General features: G+C 35.7%; 1 protein-coding gene and 1 long non-coding RNA gene across 3 annotated transcripts in view; one reads left to right on the top strand and one right to left on the bottom strand.

Annotated features, from left to right (window-relative positions):
- LOC141375396 (uncharacterized) overlaps positions 1 to 22,927 on the top strand; it is a 170,446-nt gene that overhangs the window by 128,598 nt on the left and 18,921 nt on the right. The window lies entirely within an intron of this gene.
- Positions 1 to 22,927, bottom strand: part of fto (FTO alpha-ketoglutarate dependent dioxygenase) — a 231,806-nt gene that overhangs the window by 1,902 nt on the left and 206,977 nt on the right. The gene's annotated exons all lie outside the window — the stretch shown is intronic.

Here is a 22,927-nt window from a genome sequence, read left to right on the forward strand (position 1 = left end):
GTTTGGGCTAATTATATATTCCGGGCTTAACCTTGTTTCACACCGCAAGTGCAAGCAGAGCATGAGCAACGCATGAGCAGCACGTATGGAGAACAGAAGCAGTGCGCCTCATCGGGAGCTTCTGCACAAATCAATCTATCTCTATTCTGTCTAGTTACCTATCTACGGTATCTGTAAATACACTTAAAAAAAAAAAAAAAAAAACTTTTCATCTGCACCAAGGCCTGCAACAACTTCCTCCTATGCTGTTTCCTTAACCTGCAAGTCTTTATTTTTCAAATTGTATAGATCCTAAAGAACTGCATACTTCTCACACTCTGAGGAGTGTCATTCATGTCTTTTTAGGTGCACTTGCTCAGAAGACGGTCAAGTCATTTTGTTTTTGATTGTCAGGATGATGTAGACCTATAGTTATAATGTTTATACAATATAGTTATAATGATATTTATACATGATCAAACTAGTGTGCAACTTTAGGAAAACTAATACTAAAGTTGTTTTAAATTTCATTTTGTAGTTTGGGCCCAAATTAATTTTTGTTGCCATTTTTAATTGTTTAAGTTCATTTGATTCACTATAAAAAATCTGTGGATCTTATCGATGCATTTATTGGTTAAAACTGCTACTTTTTACTGTTATTCAATATGTGTTCATTTCAATGTGTGTCACTTTAATTGAGCTTGAGCACATAGACCCAGCACCGAAACTATCGCAGCACTACTGCTTCAGCGACGCTCACGCCTGCGTGCTGTCCTGGATCAAATCAAATGTAAATGCAGGTTGCCAGATTGAGGACCAAAAGGAGCGAGTCTAACGATCGAGCCTAAAGGTTGATTTACATCATGTTCTATATTAAAGCAATGGCACATGACAGAAGGAATATTCTAGATATCAAAAAGAGTTATTGTTCTATCCAACACCTCAAAATGATATATTAAAAAAACTGTTTTATTTCTTGCAGCTCAATAGAAAACGGACAATGTTTACCTCAGGTACACCTCATGTGCTTTATTCAGTGTTAAATGCTAATAATGTGTGTTTGAATGCCATTTTACATGGCATTTATTGCCTTACTACTGAAAGCAGCAGTAGATAGTTCACCTCAGATCTTGAAAATAAAATAACCATCAGAAATTGAACTTTATAACTGAGACACAACTTTAGACACATATCAGTGATTCAGCATCAACATTTAATAATGTATTAATATGTATAATTGGATTATAAACCCTACCATTTTATTGGAGTGCAGTAAGTGTGCTATTCTGTGCTTCTGAACAGCTGCATTTAAAGTTGTGTTTCGTCTGGTGCAAATAGCCCAATTGCTTACTACTGCAAATCTTGTCATGTAGTGTGTTTTGACACGGGGTTACAGTGTAACCTGCTCACCTAATGTTTATCTTCATAGTATTTATATTATTCGCTAATTAATAACCACCTCACATGGAACTCTGAATCTGCATCACATTTCAGAGTCTGCTACTGTCCATCGGAGGTCACAGACGCATGCTTTGAGAGCTGACTGAATAAATGAAATACACAGTTTTCGACCAAGGCATTGGGGGATTAAAAAAAAACAAAAAAAAACAATGACAGCCATTCCGGCACTTAACAGACATTTTCAAAGCAGAATATCTAACTTCAGCATTACAGATGAACAACAATGTTCACTTTGCATGTTTCTTAAATATCTGCAAACATATTATGGTATTTTTAAGCTTTAGAAGAGTCAAAAACTTACATACAGCACCTTTAAAGATGGTTTTAGGTTCTGCTTATACGGTTATTGTGTAGTGACTATGATTTAATATCAATATGTTACAACATGCAATTGTATGTATATGCCAAAGAAGGCTATAAAATGAAGTGTTAACAAGAATCCTGGGGAATAAAAATATGTTTTCTGCAAAAATAAATGGCGCTTTTTTTAACACAAATAAAAAATTATCATATTAGAACTATTCCTGAAGTATCATGCATCTCAAATCAAGTCTTAGAATAAATTACATTTAAACATAGATATAAAAATAAAATATGCATGAAAGAAAAAGAAAACAGCACCTTTATGTGATATTAATATTTTAAAAAATGATTGTTTTTGCTCCTTTTTTTAATGAACATTAAAAAAACGACTGACCCAAAACTTTCGAACAGTAGTGTATATACACTAAATATTTCTAAATTGTTGTGAAAACACCTTCGGGCTACTGTGTGTGCTTTCCAGGGAATGTGTGAATAGTTAATTTGGCCCTAAACACACAAAGAAGTGTGTGTTTGTGTAGGGGCAGTCCAGGCGCTCATTTCCTGATTTCTTTATGACACACAATAACCTGCCATAATGACACATTTATAAAGAAGCTCAGGACTGCAGATCTTTTGTGTGTGCGTGTGTGTCTCTCTCTCTCTCTGTGTGTGTGTGGTACAACATCCTCTCCTTGCTCTTCCTTTGAACGAAGCCTCAGGAATGCACTTCTGCAATCCTACAAGTGTAAGCAGTGTAAATCACCCTCTAAACACACCTGGCCAACGCTGATTAATATCTCAATCATTTACACCTGGGCAGGTAAAGCCTGTGGCTGTAATTCCACAGTAACTTTGATGTTACTGCATTTCATTTTGTCACATAATTAATACAGTGTGGTTTTTCACAAGAATATGACAATACAGCTTCTCATAAATATGACAAAACTGGGCGTGTGAGTGAGACTTATCTGCTTGTTTGTGTGTGCGTGGGTGTGGGTGATACAGATTAAACTTGTTGTAATTATGAATCTAAAATGCTATAAAATGTTTGTGTGAAATTTCAATTGCGTGTAAAGAGAAATCCAAGATTGTGTTCCCTATCAATTAAAGGGGAATTTTTGCTCAGTAAGGCTGCATGTCCACCGAAGCATTTGTTGCTGTTGTTTGTTGTGCTGCAGAAACGGTTGAATCATTTAAAAAAATAAACACAGCTGCAATTTGCATTTAAAAGCACCATCAGAGCCGACATTTTAAAAATGTGGCGCTTCCTTTGACGACAGAAAAAAAAAAATCAGCCACCGTTTCTGCCCTGAAAAAAATGCTTCGTTGGACATGCAGCCTAATAGATTTTTTTTTTTTTAAATAGTACACAAACAAAATAACATCAACAACAAAATAAGTAAACTAACAATGAACAATATGTGACAAGTAGTGCCAGATGAAATCGGCTGACGTTTTTTGCTATTTCTGCGGAGAATTTTCGTAAAAGTCTGCGGATTTCTGCTGTATTATTTTGGGAGTATCATAAATAAACCTTAGTATATGAAATAAAAATAATATCTTTTTAACTTTTATTTAATATTTAAAATGCAAATCCAATTAGATTCACTTTATTTGGTGAATAAAGCAAGTTTGTCATATAATAAATCTAGTAAAAGACAAATATAGAAAAATAGAAAATATACAAAAAATAGAAAATATTACTGTACAAACTGCATTGTGCATAAATCAGATGGACAATTTCATATTAATCAATAATATTACTGTAATTAATTTAAAAACTGAATAATTATAGATTTACACACATTTACTCAAGTAAATAAACAGAATTAACGATGGGCTAAAAATCTGCAGAAATCCGCGGAAAATCTGCAGAATTCTACACGCGCAGATTCCGAGTGGGCCTAGTGATAAGTCACCGTTGTTACTACTATATATAAATCCCTCTACAGCATGGTGTTGCTATATGGCAACATGCTATTATTGTTAATTTTCCATCCACTATTTCTTTAAGACTAATGTTCTAATTTTTTTGTTGGAAAGAGAAGACCTTAGTTTAGCCAATGATGTGTTGTGGTTAAGTCACATGACAGACTGGAGTTTATTGTGAGGGGTGGCTGAATTCATATGAAAACATCAATAAAAACAAACAATCAGCTCATGTCAGATCCACAAGAACAATTATTAATGATAAAAATCTGAGACATCAGCTCCAATAAGTTATGATGACATATTCACAAAAGGTTTTTATTCAGATTCGGGTTTTTTTTGTAAATCGATCTGCAATAGTGGAATGTGCAATATTGCAATGTGTTAGCTAGCTAGCAAGGTCAGCTGTGATCTTTTAAGTTGTACAAAAACAACATGAATGCTAGTAAATTAATGTTGATAAGTCATGTTAATGCCATTTGCATTATGGATAAAATACACACATTTGATAAGAGCAGTGATGGAGGCAGTTCAGGTAAGTTAGCTCAGAGGCAGGTAATACAGGTGTAGTACAGTAAACATTGTTAGCTAGTTGCTACATTCTTCTGATGTATCTGGATATATTAGACTTCTTATTTATTTGTTATAATACTTACTGGAGGAAATATTTCTGTATGCTGTATACATGATAATACAATATTATATCTGTTTTCAATAATATTCAACAAAAAATAATGGAATAAATAAAAACGGTTGAAATAACAGTTGTTGAAAAGTATGTATAAGGTAAAGTAAAGTAAGGTAAGGTAAAACTCTATTGTCCCAGTTAGGTAAATTTGTTTTGAGTTCTTGCCCTCAGCTGCAGTCACCACATACATAGAAAAAACCATACAAACATTAAAAAAACTGAAAAGTATATAAATACATAAATCTATACCCCCACCCCCAAAAAGTTGCACACCCGCATCCATATGTACCAATAAATAAATAAAAGCAGAGATACTCTCAGTATAAGCCACCACTATTCAACAGCTTATCACTCACCTGATAAAAAGAGTTTTTATATGTTTAATCTAAGCAAGGTACTCTAAACCTTTTCCCCGAAGATAACAACTCATACTTACTATGCAGAACGTGATAGGTCACAAACGATTTGTTTAGCACGTCTTAATGTGTCCTGTTCATATACTGTACAGTTCAAGTCAGAATTATTAGCCCCCCTTTGATTATTATTATTATTTTTACATTTTAAAAAAATATATTTCCCAAATGATGTTAAACAGAGCAAGGGAATTTTCACAGTATGTCTGATAATATTTTTTTTTCTGGAGAAAGTCATTTTTGTTTGATTTGGGCTAGAAAAATAGCAGTTTTTAATTTTTTTAAAACCATTTTAAGCTCAAAATTAGTAGCCCCTTTAAGCTATATACTTTCGCTAGTCTACAGAACAAACCATGGTTATACAATATTATTGTAAATTGTTAAACTTTCCAAATTACCCTAACCTGCCTAGTTAACCTAATTAACCTAGTTTAGCCTTTAATTGTCACTTTAAACTGTATAGAATTTTCTTGAAAAATATCTAGTAAAATATTCTGTACTTTCATTATGGACAAGAAAAAATAAATTAGTTATTTAGAGATGAGTTATTAAAACTATTATGTTTAGAAATGTGTTGAAAAAATATTCTCTCCTTTAAACAGAAATTGGGAAAAAATAAACAGGGCTAATAATTCAGGGGGGCTAATATTTCTGACATATACATTTTCAAACCACAAAATGAATAAATATAAGGACAGTTCTAAATTAGAAATTTAAGGTAGATTCACTATTGGACGTTGAATCCCCAATCCCCATTTTTTACAGCACTTTAAGATAAGCCATTCTAAGAAAACAAAAACAGTCAAATAACTTTTTATAAATCTATCATAATGTGTGCAGAGGGATATATCAGTTGGTTTGGATAGATATGTAATATTGATTAGGTTTATTTGGACTGGGTTTGAGTTTGAGTAGACTTTAATACTAGTTACAAAGGTCAAATAGCATTTCCATATTTAAAGTAAAATTATATTGTAAAGTCGGTGCAATAGCCTAGTGGTTAGTGTGCTGACATATGGAGTAGTAGCACGTCAGGGCGTCCCGAGTCCATTTCCTGTCTCATTACTGTGCTGTCGATTAAAAGGCAAAAAGGCAAAAATTAAATCTTAAAATAAAATAAAAAATGGTGATTAAGAACATTCATTTTTTAAATCTCAGAAAATTACAATTATTCATCCATTTCCTTTTCGGCTTAGTCCCTTTATTAATCTGGAGTTGCCACAACACAATGATCCTCCAACTTATCCAGCATATTATGCAGTGGATGCCCTTCCAGCTGCAACCCATCACTGGGAAACATCCATACAGACTCATTCACACACACACACACCACGGACAATTTAGCTTATCCAATTCACCTAAACCACATGTCTTTGGACTTGTGGGGGAAACTGGAGCACCTGAAGGAAACCCACGCAAACACAGGGAGAATATGAAAACTCCACACAGATATGCCAACTGACCAGCCAGGGCTTGAACCAGCGGCCTTCTTGCTGTGAGGCGAAAGTGCTACCCACTGCGCCATCATGCTGCCCCAAAATTACAATAAATAAATGAATGAATGATTTAAAAAAAACTTTTTTTTTAATAATAAAAAAAATGCAAAAATGCATTTGAGTAATACACAAGGAACAGAATACCGTACATTTCTTGAATGAGTGTGAGTATGACCTACATTTACAGTAGCATTGCACGCATTTCCGGCATAAACTCAAAACATCAGCAAATAAACTTGGTACAGTAAGACAACTACAGTGCCTACAACAAGTGTTACTGTCAGAGCACTACAAACAGAAAACAGAAGAAGAAATGTGACAGAGACTACAGTACATGCCGTATGTGCCATGGTGTACACCAAACACTTGACACAGAAGTATAAACCAGGCTTTAAAAGGAACAGCATCACTAATATTTAAGTCATTTTTGCAATTCATTTAACACATTAGAGAAACAGAACTAACATTCAATGTTCAAACAATAATAAACACTTTAAATCTTCACAAATATACACAGTTCTCTCTGGCCTACAGTAAACCCTCACCATCCTTCCTTCAAAGACTGCAGCCAGTGTTATGGATGAGCGTGTGATGTCCAGCGGTCAGAGGACAGACCCTCTCTGACACTATTTGTGGTTATATATTTTGTAAGGGCCACTTAATGGTGGAGTGGCTCTCCTGTTAAGTGCTGTCTCTCCAACTGCACCGGCCACATGAGAGGCTGCATTACACGCCGAGGGTGGAATTAGCATATCGCGCTTCAATATATCATCCTCATACTGCATCAGGGCTTGACAATAACATCCGTTAACATGCACTAAGTACCCTGATGTAGCACATCAGTTCATAAATAATATGAGAGCTTGCTCCGTATGCGCGCGCATGTGCGTTTAAAACTCTCTCATCATTTACTGGATTATTGGAAGAGACAGAGAAGAGCAAACTCAAGTAAATAGACCATGGTGAAAGAGACCGCAGGAGCACAAATGAATGGCAGACATAAGAATGCACACAAAAATACTGAGTAAAAAATCTCACTCACTGCGAATCTTTTTTAATCAAGCTTCTTTCCCATTTACAAACTGAATTTAATTTTAGCAGATCATATTGATCACAGTGACAGCATAAATATTACAAACTTTATTTCAATAAATACTGTTCATTTGCATGTTGTTAACCCTTTAAAGTAACAATTCACACCATTCACTGCACTGGCTTATTCCTTGCCTATTATAAGTTATTTACTGTTTATTAGCACTTATAAAGTATGAGCTTATTTCGCATCCTTAATCCAACCCAATACCTGAAGCCAGCTGTAATCTAACTATTAAAAAGCAGCTTATTAGCAGTTTAAATCAGCTAGAAGTCTTAGTAATGGTTTGTTAAGGCTTTGTTAGTAGCGTGAATTGTATATTAAAATAAAGTGTGTTTGAAATATTTCTTAAGTATCGATTCAGTATATTAGACTGGACTATTTTCCATAAAATGAAAGTGAATGATGAACTGTCACGTTTCGAGAATGACAGGAATGGTAAGTATTACAATCTAGATTATAAGAAATGTTTCTTTAGTACCAAGGACACATTTTTCTTTAGTACAATGATGGGAGAACAGAAAAGATCATAAGAAATAGTTGACTAAATGACTTGACTTGTGCATCATATTGTAAGAATTAGGAAGTTATCCTTCCTCACTCGCTACTCACAAAATATCTAACTTAACAGCCCTGCTCACATTCACTTTTAGTATGGAAAGACATACAGAATCAAGAAAAGCATAAATGGAACATGTTTTACAGGAAAACATATTTTGAGTGAATGAGAGAGTCTGAGTTTGGATCCAGGTGTATGTAATTTTTTTTTATAACGAAAAACAGCCTCACCCTTAAACCACAATTTTATTACCTCACTACCAGTGTTGGCTGTAATCAGTCACAAAGTAATTAGTTACTCTAATTAAAATCTTTATCTGCTAAAATGTTATTTAATTGCGGTTACTTATCAAATACTTGCCTTAAATACTGTAAATAAATTCAAAAATAACAAATATAATTATAACATAAAATATACATATAAATATAACAACTACATTATGCTGAATAATTTTATTTCAATTTCAATAAAATAAGTTTGCATTTATCAAGAACAACTGCACTGCTTCAGAAACAATGAACCGAGTAAAAATATTTAGTGACAATATATATACACACATACATACTATTGATTGATTTGAAACATTTCAGGTTTTGCAGATAAAGTCAGATTTATTAGCCCTCCTATGATTTTTTTCTCTCTCATTTAAATATTTCCCAAATGATGTTTAACAGAGCAAAGCAGGGGGGCTAATACTTCTGACCTCAACTGAATATATTGTCTATGGCAGTGGTTCTCAAACCTGATTTTATACCACCGCTCTGCACAGTACGTATGTTTCTCTTACAGTGCCCTACAAAGTGGGCATCGTGGGATATTCTGCCACGATTTCAGTTTAAATGAAGCGTGTTCGACTCAAAGGTTATAAAACTGTGCGAGACATGACTTGTATGCAAATGGGATGATTGCGGTTAAATAACCCGCCACACTACTTTAGCAAGTTTTGTCTGACAAGACTGCAAACAGTGGTGATCTTTCCTAAATTAAAGTAAATTATAAGTTCAGCCAAATTCCTGTGTGCATACACTATGTAGTATGTATACATAGAATACATACACTATGCATACACTAAGGGGGAGAGCATACACTATGTACACTGAAAAAAAATATTCAAAGATGATTCCTTGGATTTAAATTTTTTTTTAAGTTAAGTGGTTTATTTTGGGCTGAATTTAAACAAACAAATTATGTTGTACATTACTAAATTCAATTTGTTTGCTTAAATTCAATTAGTTTGCACTAATTTCACAGACATAATGTTTTTCAGTGTAAGGAACATGTCAATTGGAATACTGTTCCTACTCGTGCTCTTCTCATGAGTTGGCTAAATCAGATGTGAATCAGGTGATACCTAAATCAGGTGTGTTAAATAAAAGAGATATGCAAAATATGCAGCGAAAAGTGTTACACAAGGACAAGGTTTGTGAACATTAAAATTTGTAGAGATTAATGTTGTACTGAATCAAGTAATTCAATGGGCTCTACGCACAGCGAGAGCCAACAACCAACTTCCGGTGAAAGCTTAATGTGACTATTTTCAATTTCACAAGGTTGTTTTTACAGCATCGATGTTGTAATGTGATTACAATACAATCAGTTAAAAGGACTTCAGCACTCATTTAATTGTTCAAGCGTAAAACGAGATGAAAGACCATTGTAACCAGCGCTGTAAGTAGCAACAGGCTAGCACAGAAATTCCATTGAAAATACTGGGGTAAAATAAATCATCAAATTTTAAAGACATGGCTTCTTGTCTGATCTGAGACCCACTTCATATTGTATATCTAAAAGGCAGTGAATATCAATGATTTTTAACGCAATCAGATCCTAAACGTCACAATTTTGTAATGGAAAAACAGTTCAGCCACCAGGCTGCCTGGCTGAAAATTTAAAGTGCATAAAGCCCATTCCTTGTTGAAAAATGAAATTGTATTTCAGACTAAAAAAGTTCATCTAAATACAGTTTAATCATTCAGTTATGAATTAGTTCATTAGTAATGAATTACTTAGCCAGCACTGCTCACTACCATAGTAAAACATAGCCAAATTTCCACCATTTATATGCCATATGCTATGAAAAATAATCTAAAGACATTTACCACATTGCATTACTCACTTAATATACTTAATAATATAATAGAACAGGGGTCACCAAACGTGTTCCTGGAGGGCCTGTGTCCTACATATTTTAGCTCCAACCCTAATCAAACACACCTAAACAAGCTAATCAAGGCCTTACTAGGTATACTTTAACATCCAGGCAGGTGTGTTGAAGCAAGTTGGAGCTAAACCCTGCAGGGACACCGGCCCTCCAGGACTGGGATTGGTGACCCCTGGAATAGAACTTGATCCCATTTATTTTTGAATCCCACTTTTCACAAATTCTCAATGGATTGAAGAGGCTGTCTTTTCTATAGAAGTAGTGCTGTTTCCTTCTGCTTTTTGTCTGTTCAGTTATGTATCTAACAGACAAAAAATTTGATTATCACCATTGCAATCTCTAACAAAATTTAATTCAAATTGAAATGTCTTAAAATGTGACCAAAAATGTGGAGCCCTAGAGTAAATGATGATGTTACCATTTGAAAAGGTAAAATCCCATCATCTGTGGTTCTAATCATAGACCTACCTAACTGATTTGTTATATAAACTGAAGAAATTCACATCTGTACTGAAATAAACATCTGCAACCTTCACGCCGCCACATTTCCATGCACAGTCAGTGGTCAAGAGTAAAGACGGTTAAGAGTAAAGTGTGTGTGTGTGTGTAGTGTTGGAAGTATATTTGGGAGTGTATGCCAACCATCCATACAGATTAACCTCTGCGAGATGCAGTCTACCTCTCCCATCTGACTCTCGCTCAGGAGAGATCGACGTTACAATCACTCATTTCAATTTGCTCTGAAACCCTATAACCCTCAAGCCAGGCCTGCTGGAATAGCCGGCTAATGTGGAGAGAAGGAGATCTATCACCTCTGTTCTTCTGGGGGGAGAGACTCGCATACTCCCACCCGACACATTCGGCGCACTTGAACTTCGACTCGCGAACAATGCAACACACACGCACACCTGGCCTCCCAGCTGAAACTAACCACTTTAGCTAAAGTGAGTGTTAATTATGGACAGGCAAAGCAGTCAATAAAAGGTTAATGCAGAAGGCAGTGGATAAATTCCTTTAAGCATTGCATCACTAGGCCATCTCTGGGCGGCACGCAAGGCTCTCTCTGTGTCTGATCAATACATTTTACTGTAATGTTCTCCGCATCGATTTCCCTCGCTCTCTGTATCCTCCTCCAACCGAGATAAACTAGAGGAGAGGGAGAGCGAAAAGCAAGAACCAACTGATAAATGAAATGATTAAAACCTCTTTTCAGTTGGACTTTCCCTCTCTTTGACGTATCGCTGTGGTTTATGGCACAGCGCTGGACTTCACCTCAGAGGTCGTACATTACCTGCCCCCCACTCTTAAAGGGAGTAAAATGCCCTTATTAGACAACATCAGAGCTTCTGCCCGCCGCCATTACGCTGATAGATGTAGGGCTAAAATGCTGGGTACACAGACAGGAGACAATGCTAATTGCATTAGCCCACCAGGAGATCATTTACAACGTGCAGCTACAAATGGGCCTGTTTGATTAGGACATTACGGCCAGCTTAGATCCTGTATCTGCATGCGATAAGTGCTATTTCTGAAATGGCGTGTCAATGCGAAGTCTGCGGTTTGTATGCGCCTGCTGCAGATTCTACAGATATCTGATGCTGTTACTCATATTGGGTGGAGTTTTTTTATATTTTATTTTTGTTTTTACAAATTTTGAGCTCCCATTTCATGTGTACAGGTGTGAAGAGGGTAGGTCTGCACACAGGTGTGTAGTTTTACGATTTTTGGCAGTGATTGGGCCCGTTCAGAGAATGCCATCAAACGAGTCATGCAAAAACAAGCGAACTGATCATAAATCACGGTTTGGCTTTAAGGCCTGAGCAAGCAATCACATCTTCAATATGAGAGAACGAACATCAGACTGATAACATCTTCAACAGATTCCTCTGACAGTCTCAATTAAAACTATATATAAAAAGGTCAGCCTAGTTATAAAAATGTTTTATTTTTTTTTCAACTGAATTGAACTGATTTGAAAGTAAAGTAAATGTTAATTAAATTACCTAATCTTGTTCATTGAAAGCAATATTAATCCTGTGTATTGAGCTAATATTGCATGAACAGAGTTGGCAAAGAGGTTTAGCTATTTTGGTCATATAGTTGAAAATTCATTTATTATTCATTTATTTATTAGGATTAAACCTTTGAGATGTACTATCTCATTTTGAGGGGTCCCATATAGGCATGGGACGATGACCAGTTTCAATATTTACCATGGTTTGAGAAAGTAAAGCAGTTTGCAGAACCGCTAAAATTTTTTTGTTATACCATAGGGTATACGTAAGGCTTTTTAAAAAATGTTTTTGTATCATCAAATAGTTGTATCATTTTTTCAACAAACAAAAAAGCACCACAACATTATAAAATAATATAAGAAACAAAATGTAATCAATAAGATCTTCATGATTAACATGAACCATACAAAGTAAAATAATAATAATAAAGTTTACTTGAACATCTTAAATGATTAATATTGAATTAAATCTTGAATTAATTAATTTACTGTGCCCGCTGCATGGTGGCGCAGTGGGTAGCACGTTTGCCTCACAGCAAGAAGGCCTCGGCTGGGTCAGTTGGCATTTCCGTGTGGAGCACGTTCTCCCCGTGTTGTGTGGGTTTCCACCAGGTGGTCTGTTTTTCCCCACAAGTCCAAAAACATGTGGTATAGGTGAATTGGGGAAGCTAAATTGTTTGTAGTGTATGTGTGAATGAGTGTGTATGGATGTTTCCCAGTTATGGGTTGCAGCTGGAAGGAGCATTCGCTGCGTAAAACATATGCTGGATAACGTGGCGGTTCATTCCGCTGTGGCAACAGGGACTAATAAATGGACCAAGGGGATTAATAAAGGGACTAAGCTGAAAAAAAAATGAATGAATGAATGAAATTACCGTGCCTTATGTGATGTCATATTGGAATGGTTTTGTAAATGATATTTCATGGAAGAAAGTTTGGTCATTACCCAATAATTTTTTTGTTACCTTTAAACAGATTCATAGATACTATCCAAACAAGTGCAATCCTAAAAAGCTTAAGATTGATGTGAACACCAACTGTTCTTTTTGTTTAGTGAATCCTAAAACTTCAGGTCATTTATTTTGGAATTGCCCCCATTCAATGACATTTTGGCACAATGTTCTTGATTTTTTAAATGATTATGTGAAGACTTTGAATTTACATCTAAGAATGTTATCTTTGGTTTCCATGAATGTAAAAAGAAAAGTATTCATAAACCCTATTTTCTGTTGGCCAGATTTTATCCACAAGATTAAATTCTGTAAGTCTAACCCTTTTTTATACATTTAAATTTGAAGTGAAAATGTATTTTGAGTCTATTGAGGCATCTACAAACTTAAAAGCAAGAAGAACAAGGACTTTGATGAAGGACTAGGCACTTGTCTTGGACTAAATGACTGAAACCCCTGGATTGTTGTTGTTGTTTGATTGATGACATTTGTTGTTGATGTTTTTCAAGCATTCAATAAAATAAAAACTATGAGAATGATTAAATGAACAAATACATATATGATATTATTTAAGTTTAGAAGTGTCTATGTGTACACGTGGATGGGTGAGATTGTGAATTACTGGTATGTGATAAAACTAGCATATGAGCAACAATTTCCCATAATTAATGGTTGCAAAACAAAAAAGACTGAAGCAGTTTCCACACGCTCCTTTTCTTTCTTTCTTTTTTTTTTTTTTTTTTTTTTGCCATGTGCTTAAGTAGGTTGTAAGACAATAAGTGTAGCTATATTTAGGTGGAAAGCAATGAGTCCAGCAGAAGCGGGAGGTCTCTGCATCTGTCCGCTAACAGCTCACAGCAGACCACATGAAACGAGCTTCAGGACACACAGACAGCGCAGCAGAGAATGGGACAGACCCCACCAGCACACCTTCCCTCAGACAGCCTCGTTTGATGTGGTAAGAGTGGGTGTCTGGGTCCTAACCCAACCAGATGACATGAAAAACACACACACGCAGCGCTCGCCTCTAAACGGCTCTCATAATTGGGGTAATAAAAAGGGGCTGAAGTCTTAAGCTGATTGCAGAGGAGGCCACTGCTGTCTCTGAACCCTCCAAACCAGGTGGACGTCTATTAGCCTGTTAACACCGTAACAAATTATCCCGTACGCCCCTCCGATCGCCCCCCTCAGGCCTCATGAAAGAGCGCAGCCAGATGTCAACACCAGCCCTGCTTTACAGCACACCGAAACAGGTTGTAATAAGGAGAAGTGTGTGTTTAGAGGGCAGCCGTAAGGTCTGAAGTCGTATGTCTGTCAGTCACTTCTGCTAAATGACACTTGAATGAAGCCGTCGTAGGTCTCTGTGTCCTTTCGGACATTGTCCCACCTGGACCGAGGTCCCTTTGGGTATCAGCAGAGAGAAAACAAATAGTGTTGCAGTAACTCATGCCCTGACACGTCCATTTTTTTCCCCACCTACCCAAGTGACAGCCTGCCACATACAACATTGTGAGCCAAAACTAATTAGTGCGCTTAAAAAGACACTAGGGGTTTTTCACTCTGATAGTGTTTATTTACATGTCTGAATGAAATATGGAGAGGTTAGGAGAAGGAAACGGCTATATATGCGTGTGTGTGTGTGTGTGAGAGAGAGAGAGAGAAAAGAGCCTGAGGGAGAGGAGGTTATGAGGTTCTGAATGTTTGCAGTTTTTCACAGGGGAGTGTTTGAGCACCAATAAATCTTTGAGTGATCAGGAAGTGGATAACAGAGAGGCTGGGAACACTAACACTGCGTTTAGCATGTTAAATGTCTGCCACATCACTGCCATGATAACTGATCAAATGCTTTAAAAAAGAACATACACATGTATGCTTATGTGGCCTGTGTGGTAACACAACATACACATGCTTAAGGCCTGTAGGAAATACATAGAAAATTGTTCTGACTGAGATACCAAAACTTCAGCCACCTAAAATAACTGTGGTCTATTTGATCACAGCAGATACAGAGGAGAAATTTACAATACATAGTATTTAAGTAGGTGGCTAGGTGTAATTAAAGGTGCAGTATGTAAGTTTGACATCGAGTGGTTGAACTAGGTATTGCACTCATGGTTCAAAACACATGCAAGTGCAGGTTGTCAGATTGATGACAACAAAGGCTGATTTAAATCGTGTTGTAAACAAAAGCAATGGTACACAATATAATAAATATTTTCCTGAGCAACACCTGAAATTAATATATTAGAAACAGCTTCTATTTCTTGCAGCTAAACAACAAGATAAACTGACAATGATCATTTCAGGAACACCCTTGTGTGCTTTATTCAGTGTTAAATGCTATAACAACGTTAGTTTGAATGCCATTTTACATGACATTTATTGTCATACTACTAAAAGCAGCAGCAGATCACCTCAGATCTTGAAAATAAAATAAACCGGTTCAAATTTAATTTTAGAACCGTGAAATGATGCAAACCAACACATATCAGCGATTTAGCACCTTCATTTAAGAATGTTGAAGGGTTTAATTTGTATTAATTAGATTGTTAACCTTTACGTTCGGTTGGAGTGTAGTGGACTATTCTGTGCTTCTGAATGGCTGTATTTACATATCTGTCGTGTTTCGTCTGGTGCAAACAGCCAAATTGCTTGTCACTGCAAATCTCGTCACATAGCATTCTGTTAGGACACGGAGTTCCATTGTAACCTTCTCACCTAATGTTTATGTTTGAAATATTTTTTATTTTCTAAATAATAACCTCATGTGGAACTCTGAATCTGCGTATCATTTAAGAGTCTGCTACTGTCCACTGGAGGTCACCTTTCAGTCATCGGTACCTGCTTTGAGAGCCTTCATGACTGAATGAATTGCACCAAGGCAACTCGGGATGCTGAAATATAATCGGCTAAACTGACATCGGGCGGGTTAAATGACCTAAAGAAAGACAGAGAGTAACTAACATTTTCAAAGCAGAGTAACTGCATTGTTTTTAGATAAACGAGAACGTTCACTTAGCATTTCTTAAATATCTGCAAACATAATATGTTGTTTTTAAAGAAAATACATCATATGATAACAATTACATATTAAATACGAGGTAAAATACTTTAGAAAGAGTTTGGATCTGTCAACATTATTACATTTGGAATTTTGAACTAACAGTAACCAACAACATTTTGACTTCTCAGACGATTAATCTAAACATAAGACAATAATAAAAAATGAAAAAAATTAAATATATATATATATATATATATATATATATATATATATATATATATATATATATATATATATATATATATATATATATAAATTCTAAATTCACCACTAGAATAGTTACCCAGTCTTCTGCAAGCACAGACTTTTGCTTTTTGAATCCATTTGCTGCAGGACGTCAAAACTAATACAACTTAAATAAACTTGCAAAATACTACAAACTGTAAAGCAAAATTATTACAGACTACAGCAGTGAAGTAAGTATTTTTTTTAGATACAGTGGGTTATTAAGACACATTATGATGATGCAATTACAACACTCTGGTATCTTGCATGTAACTTAATATTTTGTATTTCAATAATAAAATAGATTGACAATAGTACGAGACTTATTTCAAAAACATAAAAAAGTGGGTTAAAATAAATATGAATGAATAATTTTACTTTAGACATTGTTCCAACTGTTATTTGATAACTACATATCAACTAACAAACTCTCATCAGAGTATTAGTAGAGCATTGACAAACTAATAAATTAGGGTTAGGTTAGTAGAATAAATTCTCATGTAGTTGCATAGTTATGTAGTCAACACAATGTTTTATTTGATACTTGAGTCTATCAAATATTTGTAAGCAAATATTAAGCTAACAATATACAGTACAAATAATCTAACGACTGCTAAACTGTTACTTATAGTTAGTAGCTTGTCTAAAGCGAGCTATCAAAGTAAAGTTTTAGCTGTAAAAATAATACTAATACTGATTGTCTATGATACCTAATTCACATAAAGTAAGAAACAGATGAAATATGATGGAAAGTATTCTCATTATGAACAATGTAGGCTAGTGCATACAGGGCAAATTAAATTAGCAAATACAATAACAATGAATGACGTGAAAGTGATTAGTGGTAAAAGTGGGGAACAAGGCCTTCTTTTGGGTGGTGACATTTTTAATGCATCAGTGTTCTATTCAAACAACACCAATGAATTCATGTAATCTCATTAGAACAAATAGAGCTGTGTTCTAACACAAATGACACTGTTTACCGACTCGTCATGGCCACGTAACTTATATTTCACTTCCGCAAACTCAGAGGACAGGACAGGCTGGTCTCAGTTAGCAAGAAATAGTTAGAGGGAAAGAGCCGCAGGTGCTAACTGTCATACTCTCACCCTTGACAACTGCTAATAAAAAGAGTGAAACAGCACATGCAACCTGTAAATGAAGCAATTTAAGAGTTCTGGGTGTGAAACTGACAATGTTACAAATAGCAGGAACATGATTAGCAGGAAATTATCATCTGAAAGGATTTTGTTTTGTGTGTGTCTATGTGTGTGTGTATGTAATCATGTTATATGTTAGCTGTAAAATAAATAAAATGCACAGCAACATATATATTTTAACTTATTTTTATTTAAATTAATGTTACTTTTGAGAAAAGGGGAAAGAATGACCTATAGTTGACACCAACTGAACATTTAATTAATAATAATAACTCCTTACATTTATATAGCGCTTTTCTGGACAGGGTTGTGCCAGACCGCACACCACACACCAGCTGATTGGTGGAGAGACGACAGAGTGTTGAAGTCAATTATGATATGGGGATGTTTAGGAGGCCATGATGGACAGAGGCCAGAGGGCAAATTTGGCCAGGTTAAACCCCTACTCTTTTTCAAAGAACATACTGGGATTTTCAACGACCACAGAAAGTCAGGACATCGGTTTAACCGTTTATTCAAAAGATAACGCTCAATGAGCAGCATAGAGTCCTATAGATTCCAGTATACTGGGGCATTAGGACCCATGCAGACCACAGGTTGGGCGCCCTCTGCTGGTCTCACTAACACCACTGCTGGCAGCAACCTAGGTTTCCCATGTGGTCTCCCATCCAGGTACTGACCTTGCATAGCCCTGCGTAGCTTCAGTGGGCAACCATGTGAGAGTTGCAGAGAGCTTGTTTATTACAGGTATGAATATTTATTCAACAGTTTTTTTGCTCCATTGACAAAATCAAATACATTATCTAGAATGTAAAAATATGTTTTTTTAATTAACAGTTTCGGCATTTCGTGATTCACAAGTGTTTTCTGTTTATTTATGGCTGTGAATTGCATTACGGGAGCTTGATCTCTGCTCTGTCGACCTTTAATGTTAAATATTCAGTTTAACAAAGTGACTTATATTGATCTTTTAGTAGTTTGAGTCATGTGACATCAACCTATAGCACAGAAGTGCTCACAGCGACCCAAGTTAGATTCCCAGCTTGAAGTCCTTTGCTGATTCTTTACCTCTCTCTGCACCCCATGCTTTCCTATTTGAAATCTTTACTGTCCTAAATTATAATAAAGGTGAAAAACCCTAAAAAAATAAGAACACACGCACGCACATGCACACACACACAGTTGAAGTTAGAATTATTAGCCCCCTTGAATTATAAGTCCTCCAATATTTTTTAGGGGGAAAGTTAATCAGGGGAGCTAATAATTCTGATTTCAACTGTATATACATATAAAGCAAAGTATAATTTGTGATGTGTGATGCTTTATCATTTATGTGTTTGAATAGCTATTAGCATACAAATAAGATGTTTGTGAAAAAATAACAAATGTTTTGAAAATCAGAGTTATTACACCAAAAAATACTTTAACTTAATATTAAGAAACTCAAAGATTTATATAAGCATTTGATTTTTAAAAATGCATTCAATTCATTAATGTATATATGAACATCATGCATGCATTAACTGGTTTGCATATAATCACAGTGAAAGAGAAAGAGAGAAAGAGAGAGAGAGAGAGAGAGAGAGAGAGAGAGAGAGAGAGAGAGAGAGAGAGAGAGAGAGAGAGAGAGAGAGAGAGAGAGGGGGAAAAAAATCAGAAGATCAAAAAAATAAGGAGATGTGAGAAAACATCCACCAGGTGTTTGAAGTGCTGAATCACCTGCTCCTCCTGCTGTGTGAATTGTGTTTTTGCAGCCTATTAAGTAAATAGTGTAATTAAAACAGTGTGGCATTTAAAAGGCTGTGAACTGCCAACAATTTGTTAAAGGGAGCGGTCAGACCCATCAGACCCCTCGGGCACTGCAGCAAGCAGGTAGCAGAATCACAGACACAGCTAATGGGTGGAGTGTGTGTGTGTGTGTGTGTGTGTGTGTGTGTGTGTGTGTGTGTGTGTTTACACAGTGTGTGTATGTGAGAGAGAGAGAAAAAATAAAATAACAGAGTTTATTAAATGACAAATTTTCTGTGCACACGCTCGTTAAGAAGAATATGTTCCCTGTGTTTGTGTGTGTGCGTGAGTGTGTGTTAACGGTAATGCAGAACTGTAGTTAAAGTGATAGGTAAACACATGCTTGACAGAATCAAACAGGTTATCTCTGTTGTGAATAGAAAGGATATTTCACATCCATTGATATGAGGAAAGTAATTTGCTTTGCCGTGTACCCAGCCCTTTGTCTACACCAACTGAGCTTTACTAGCGTCAACACGCAAACGAAAAGCCACAATGAGGGTTTACAGAAGCCTTTGTGTTTTTGCAGTGGCCTCATACCTTTAGGACTTAACATAGACATTGAGACTAAAGAGCACGTGAACAATTGAACTGCAGTAGGTTTTAAAGAGGACAATGGAAATGTTCCAGTACAAACAGAAGTTCCTATTGAGGACAATGGCAGGATAAATATATGAGATTTGTCTCAGTTTAGAGTGAAAGTCTTGTAATGCAATCCAACAGTGGTAAAATGGGACGGATACAAAAGAAATACCAGCAAAACTCATGTTCATAATTACTAACAGTAAAGAGGTCATAACCCATAGTCTTTACCCCTGGAGCTCTGCTTTAAAAACGGTAATTATTATGACTGGGTTTAACAAGCACTTTCAAGCTCTCTCTGAGCCTTAAACAAAAATATCATGAATCAAAAACAAATTCATATTATTATAAAAATTAATTGACACAAACTGCACCATGTTTAATTTTAAAATTGCTCACTAAATTGCCTGCATATTTATACAACAGTTACTTAATTGTAATGGGTCATAAAATAGTTTAATATAATAGAATAAGGCCTGGCTATAATATACAAATTTATCAGAATGTTTTTGCTAACATTGCGAGTTAACCTCTGAGGACAATATATAAAAATTCAAATTCAAGATATTGATGTCAGTCCATATTAAAAAAGCAACAACAACATGGAGTTTCATTTTACTTTAGTAGGGTAGAGACATTAATGACGTGCTTCTTTAGTGCTGTGAGTTTAGAAAGTTGTGTAATGTAATAGAATCGGGACACAGGACACTTGCAACTATTATAGAATAACAATAGAAAAGGTGGTTGCCTATGCAAATAGCCTCACGTTAGCAGAATTTCCATGAATTTTACGCTAACAAAAATGTTCCACTGTATATTGACAATATTCACTTTCAAACCAAGCTTTCTATTTGTTTGAGAATCCATGTGATCAGTTGCTTGGATTCCTTCTGAAATTACTTGATTTTGAAGATAACATTGACTGCTGAACAGTGCTAAATATGACCCCACCTTGACAATATTTTCAGAAGCAGCTATACTTTTAAGCAATAATACTATATACCATTTTGAGGGATGTAAACAATGATCTCAATGTACTTTCTGTTTTATATTTTTAATTTCCATAGCTTTTGAGAACTAAAAAAGGTCCAAATGTTGATAAATAATAATAAGGTAGGTGTTTTAACATAAAATTATCATTGAATTGCATATTTTTACAGTTATGAAGTAGTTTGACAACAAGCAGGAAATGTTCATGGGCCAAAGACATCACCACATTGACATGCTCTATAGCTGCATATTAACTAGGCATGGACAGGTATAAGTTTTTGATGGTATGATAACCTTGGATGCAAATATTACAGTTTTACTGTTTTACAGCATTGTAATTACTGCTCTAAAATAGTTTTTTTTTTTTTTTTTTTTTTTTAATGTCTGGGTAAAAAAAACAACACATTTTTCCTCATTGAACACAACAGACTTTACTTGGAGAAACATTTATAATATTTTGGATCAGTAAACATGACAGGCTAAATTATTCAAATTAATTATTGACCTGTGCAATTTTCATTAGTTTTAAAAACATAAACCTAAAATATTTCTTAGGAACGGTATAACAGAAAATTTTAGTGGTTTTAAAACCTTGACTTTTCCAAACCGTGGTAAACCTTGAAACCGAATACCATGTCATTCCTAACATCAACAATGTTATAGTATAGAGATATACTGTGGGTGACTGAACCATTAGGAATCAATGTTGGAAAGTATTCATCATCACACTGATTCACTGCATAATTTTGGTTAACATTTTACAAAAAAGATTCAATTAGTTAATGTATTTACTAACATGAAAAAACACAGAAAAATACATTTATCACAGTATTTATTCATGTTGCTAGTACTTGTTAGCTGACAGTGCATTAACTAACCTGTAAATGTTGAATTCTGATTAATAATTACTGTACAAGTATTGTTCATACTTGTATTCATAAATATGCTAACTAAGATGAACTAATAGAACCTTATTGTAAAGTTTGACGAATTTTCTAGTATAAAGAAACAAGAAAGAGTATGTGTTCCCTAAATTAATTTTCAGTCTAATGGTAGTAAGTTAAAGTCATAAAAACTGTTTGTGTAGTGCACTGCACTCTTTTATCTTAAAACACCAAGTAAACTTTGATTCCTTGTGATGTGACCTTTACATTTTCGCAAGTATAATTCAGCATTGTTGTGTTTAGCAGCAGTAATTGTTTCCTCTGCTTCATGCGATTCCCATTAAATCTGCATAAAGCGCACTGTAATCTCTCTCTGAACCACAGTGGATGGCTGTGTTCACCCACAGAGATCAGCAACGGGGGACGGCAAGATGACCGGCTTAAGGGGTTAACTGCTGATCTGGAAACAGCAGGGTGGATCGCTAAAGGGGCTCAGTTGTCAGACTTGCAGACCCTCGGCTGGACTGAGGCCAGTGTCTGAGAGCAAACAAGCATGAGCCAGACAGTCCAGTCAATCTGAGAGATTACACTCTTCACAACTGTTTAGCCTCTGCACTCCTGGAACCAAACGACTGACACAAGCTAGAGAAAGTTATCATCTGTGGCGCTCTGAAGGCTGTTCGAGAATGGGAAAAAATGGGCCGAAGGGGCAGAAACTAGCCAGAAAGGAGGAGAAAGAGGAACAGAGAGAGAGAGAAAACAGAGATGGGGTTAGTCTCTCAAGGGACTTTCAACATACTGAGTACAACATCCACATGTCACCATCCATTCCCCCTCCTTCCTGTAAATGTGAGGACCCCGCAGCCTCTTCAGGCCTAATGACTCCTGACTCGCTGCGTCCACCTCCAGCCAGTCACCGCACACGGCTAGAACAGACAGAAAATCATTCAGCAGCTTGCCTGGATGAATATTTGATGGGGAGAGAGTATTTTTTGCCCATGGTGAATAAGAACACAGTGTGTGCGTCCGCATGCTTCTCGCCTTTTATACATCTGTTTCAAGGAAATTCACAGAGATTTATTTCCACTTCCTGATAAACACTTATAAAGAAACACTGTTAGCATCAATCAGTGCTTCTATAAAAGCTAAAGGATAAAATGTACCATCTTAAGGGCCACTTACACCAAA

Source organism: Danio rerio, chromosome 7 (genome assembly GCF_049306965.1).
Source record: "Danio rerio strain Tuebingen ecotype United States chromosome 7, GRCz12tu, whole genome shotgun sequence".
In the NCBI taxonomy this organism is placed as follows: domain Eukaryota; kingdom Metazoa; phylum Chordata; class Actinopteri; order Cypriniformes; family Danionidae; genus Danio; species Danio rerio.